This window comes from Pteropus vampyrus, unplaced genomic scaffold (genome assembly GCF_000151845.1).
Source record: "Pteropus vampyrus isolate Shadow unplaced genomic scaffold, Pvam_2.0 Scaffold12, whole genome shotgun sequence".
NCBI lineage: Eukaryota > Metazoa > Chordata > Mammalia > Chiroptera > Pteropodidae > Pteropus > Pteropus vampyrus.
Genome location: NW_011888793.1, coordinates 13,839,766 through 13,845,035, shown reverse-complemented (window position 1 = coordinate 13,845,035; position 5,270 = coordinate 13,839,766).

Here is a 5,270-nt window from a genome sequence, read left to right as displayed (position 1 = left end):
ATAAAATTACCATACAATCCAGCAATTTTACTTCTGAGTATATACTCAGAAGAATTGACAGAAAAGTCTCAAAAAGATATTTGTACAACCATGTTCATAGCAGCATTATTCACAACGGCTAAAATGTGGAAGCAAGCCAACTGTCCATCCACTGATGAAAGCATAAGCAAGATGCAGTATATACATACAATGGAATATTATTCAGTCTTAAAAAGGAAGGAAATTCCCTAATATGCTATAATATGTTGAAACCTTATGACATTATGTTAAGTGACATAAGCCAGGCACAAAAAAACAAATATTGTATGATTTCACTTATATGGGTTACTTAGAATAGTGAAAATCATAGTCAGAAAATATAATGATGGTTGCCAGGGGCTGGGGGAAGAAGAGAAAGAGGAGTTATTGTTTACTAGGTATAGAATTTCAGTTATAGGGATGGATGGTGGTGATGGCTGCACAACAATGTGAATGTGTTTACCACCACTGAACTGCACTCATAAAATAGTTAAGATGGTAAATTTTACGCTATGTGTATTTCGCTACAATAAAAAAAAGAAAGAAAGAAAACAGCCTCTTTTTGCCAAGGTTTTCCTCATTCCTATTTTACCAACCAGTTCTTCTCATGGGTCAGAATTAAGTCCCGAAGAGCAGAATTTTTCATTGCAAAGAAATTATGAGGAAGGCAAATCAACAATTTGTTTCCTGTTACAGATGACCAAGCTGTGGCCAACTGGCAAGACAGAATGATGACATATTTTTACTAGAATTGCTGGGGATGTTGCCATTCTGTCTTGTGGGCCACGGTTAGCCAGGTAATATATAATTTACTCCTAAAACAACGGTTACTTCTTTATCTTTTTCTCCTTTTACCCTCATGCCCTCTCTTTGGTTCATGTACTCCATACAAGTGTATGATTTCTTAATTTAGAGAGTTCAAGATTTAATCTTTCTATTCTCTTTATTTTTTTGAACAGATTTTAACTCGTTTATTGTTGTCTTCAATATTTATATGCAAAATTTTGGTGATACATATGTAATTTGTATAAAACTACAAATCTGCATTGCTTACTATCCAAATGCTGTAATTGGTTTACAGCTAGCTGAATTGCATGAAAACAAGACCCAAAGAAAAATAAAAAAGAAAATAAATTAGCACATTCCTCATTTACAACTACTGAATCTAAATTGTGTTTCAACATTCATTACAAAAGTCAATCTCTCTAAAGTGCTAGCCTAACAGATTTTCTTAAGTTTTAGTTTTGTAAACAAAGTTATGAGGAAAGATTCCTTAGTGTATATATTACATATTAATCGAACCTATTTGTATAAAGTTCATGCCTATAGAAATTATTTTATTTTATAGTGGTTGACCAAAAGAATAGAATTAATGTCAGATACACATTGATCAGCATCAGAATCACAAGCTTGCTAAAAATGCCCTACTCCACACCTGTGAAATCAGAATCCACATTTTAACAAGAGCCACAGGTGACTTGTATGCACTTGAAATTTGAGAAGCAATGGTGTGGACAATAATTAGATAAAAATTTGGCTTAAACAAAACCTGTATTCATTATAGGTAGTACAGACATCTGACTCCTTTATGCCTTCTAGTGTGGTTTGTTTGAGAATGGCGAGAGACATTCTATTTTATTAAAATTTACTTTCTCTTATTTCTCTTTTATTGTCAATATGTTACATGTAATTTTTGAAATTATGAATTAATTCCAATTCAGGATAACAAAGGGGATGTTATCTTGAGCAGATAAGAGTTAAGTGAGTTAAAATCTGTTCAAATAATATGTTTATTATATGTTTACAGCAAAAAGGGCCTGTTGCTCTGATAGGACTGAGAGCTACTGAATAAAGGATAAATGTACTGAAGAAGAAAAATATATTCCCAGCCTATATGAATTCGACAACAAAAACAATGTCTATGGAAAGACTGTCAATGTAACTTAACCACTGATAGAAGAGTGTCTTTGGCTGGAATAAAATTTGGAATCTGAGATAAAGATACAGAGATAGATTCAAAAATAAATTTATTCACTGCATCATTCAGAGCCAAGAAGCTCTTACAGCAAAGAAGGTGAAGCTAGAATTACTACCAGATAAAGATAATAGTATAAAAGCCAGACCTTTAAACTATAGTAGACTATTCACTATTCTTGGTGAGTAATGATGAAAACACTTGGTATCATGGACAAGGTCACTGGTTTTATCTTAGCTGAGGACCTTTCAGAGTTGTCAAATTTAGAGGAACTACACATACTTATTTTCTAAAAACACTAGTGTTCCACATTCTATCTTTTCTGTCATTACAAGTGCCTATCGAGTCTGTGATAGTAAAGCAGAATTTTTAAATAGTTAACACTATCCCTTCAATATAAAAGTGTCACTTTAATAACAAGTGGGAGAATTTCTTCTTTTGAGGGAAATGGGCTTATTGTAAGAGTATAGTGAAGCAGGCCTTTGGAAATACTTCCTTCTTAGCTGATTGACTTCAGAAAATATGTATCATCTATAAAAATTCTCATGTCTGTCCACTTTAAAAAAATTCGGAAATAAACATTTCTAATTCATTTAAAAAATCTTCCTCTAAATGACTGTCAAGTGTGTTTTGAATTTCTTTGTTAAATACAATTGTTAAAAATATAAAAATGCAAAATAAATTAAAAAATAAAAATGCAACATCTCTGATTAGTTGACGAAAAATTTATTCTCTAAAATATTGAACAAATTAGTAGGGGTAGGAAAAAGCTTTTAAAGTGTTTTTCTTTGTCTGCAGGGTCTACTCAATTCTATTTTAAGTCAGGCCCATAATGCCCTTTCTGCGATTCTAAAATCCAAAAAGCTCTGAAAACCAAAAGTTTTGTTCGTAACTCACTTGGCAGCAAAACCTGACCTGAATTGATCTGAGGCTATTTACAGTCTTTATTCTTTCATACATTGTGCCTATTCACGTTTTTTGTTGCAGAAATATGAGGATGTTTAATTATGGGGTGCTACCCAGGCTTCCATGGGGGTGTTATATAATATAAGCTATATAAATTTTCCAAAATTCATAAAATTCTGAATATCCTAAATTCATCTGGTCCTAAGGATTTTGGAGCTTGTGGACCTGTGCAGATTCTCTGTAGGGAATATGAAATGAATAAAAAATTGCAAAGTATTTTTGCTGATATACAGAGGTCTTTTCCATTGTATTTTAATATTAAGGATCTATAATTCTGAAATTTGTTTCCTACGTTTTTGTTGTTATAAGGATAGTGGAGTTACATCTTTGGGCAGAGGATCCGTAATTCAAAGTTAGCATGGAAATCAAATAGATTGTCCCACCAATGAGATAATGTGTGTGTGTGTGTGTGTGTGTGTGTGTGTGTGTGTGTATATGCATACATAAAACATATACAAATATGTAACATATATAAATGCTATACATAAATGTATAACATGAATATAAGATATAACATAAATATCATATAAAAATTTGTTTTGTAATATACAACATATAGAAATATAAAACATATATATATATAACATATTTATATTTTATAATATATGACGTACATAAATATAAAACACGTATATATATATATTTTTTTTCTATTTCGTCCTTAAGGGGGTTTTTGACTCCTTGGAACACTCTGAGCTCAACTGAAGCTGAGAGCTGAGAGGTTTCTGAGAGATGCTTTCACTATTTCTGGGGTATGAGAGTAGGGGTGTCTTGACTGGCTTACAAATAGCCTAAGGCATGAGCTTGAAAGTGCGCCTTTAATATGCCAGATTGTACAAGTGTGAAAACCTATACCATTAAAAATTTAGTAATAATGTCCATAAAATTACATTTCTACTGGAAAATGAAAAGTGATGCAAGGAGATGAAAATGTTTTTTTCCAAACCCCATGGCTGTTAGCAAATGTTTTCCAAGAAAACACTCCCATAATTCTCTGGAGGTTCTAAAAGATTAGAAGGCATATGGGCAGGGATCCAAGAGGCTCTCACCCTGAGAAATTTTGCCGTTCTTATTATCATTAAAGAAACCTTTTATATAGCAAATCCTTCTATTTCTATTCTAAGTATAAACATCTGCTGGTATAAAATACGCAGCTTTCTAAATCTAAACTGAAATAGGAAAGTGTAAAACTAAACAAATGTTTGTAAAAACATTTTACTTGGAAAATGCAAAGAATGCTAATGTGTAATGGAGTCTGAAGTTAAATGATTCTGAGACTAAAGGTATAATATCTGATTTCAACCAGCACTACAGTTATGAACTAAAACTCTGAATTTAGGTGAAAGCTGAGTCAAAACTTGATGAGAAAGAAATCTGTCTTTAATCTAATGAGAATATATGTGGTACAGGACCTGGTCTAAGGGTGGTAGAACAAAGTTCTACAGGGCAAAATTGCAAGAGCTCAAACTTACATTTCATCAACAAATAGAACATTTGCCTAGCTAAAGATAAAAAAAAAAAAAAATGCAACAGAGATGCAGCTAATTGGGCTCCACTCATTTCTTCACTAATTAATCTCTGCACAAACTTTATATTGCGGAGAGTAACTAATGCCCTTGCCAAATAAGGCTCATCCTGAATATTTGGTTCTCCTGCCTTAGCTTTCCTAAGCTAAGATAATAGAAGAATATTATCTTCTATCTATAACAAGATGCAGAATCTGACCTACTTTCAACATCTATCGCTTTAGTCCATTCTTGTTTGGATTATTGATTTGTTGTCATGTTTCTACCCTCACTCCCATGTAGTCTATTCTCCATCTAGCAGTCAGCATAGTTCTGACAAAAGTCAGATTATGTCACTCTTTGGCCCAAAGCTTTCCATATCAACGTTAAATTCAAACTCCTTCTTCTTAGGAACTTGCTCTCTGCCGCCCCTCTAACCCATTTTCTATCACTTTGTTCCTTGCTCACCCCACTTTGTTCACCCTTGCTCCTTACTTTCCCTTGAAACCACCAAGCACATTTCTACCTCTTGACCTTTGCACTTCCTAGTCCCTCTGCCTTTCCCCAGACATCTATCTGCAGGGCTTGCTCCTTTTCTTCTGCTCCAATGTCACCTTTTCAGAGAAGCCATTTCTGTCAATCTCCCCCAACCCCACCCCTTGTCTTTTCTTTTATTCTGGTTTGTATTACTTCATAGTATCCATTATCTCCTGACATATTTCAGGTCTGTCCTCTTATAGAAAAGCAGAGGTTTCATCTGTTTTGTTCATGCAGTATCCCCAGACATGAAAAGTGTACCTGCAATA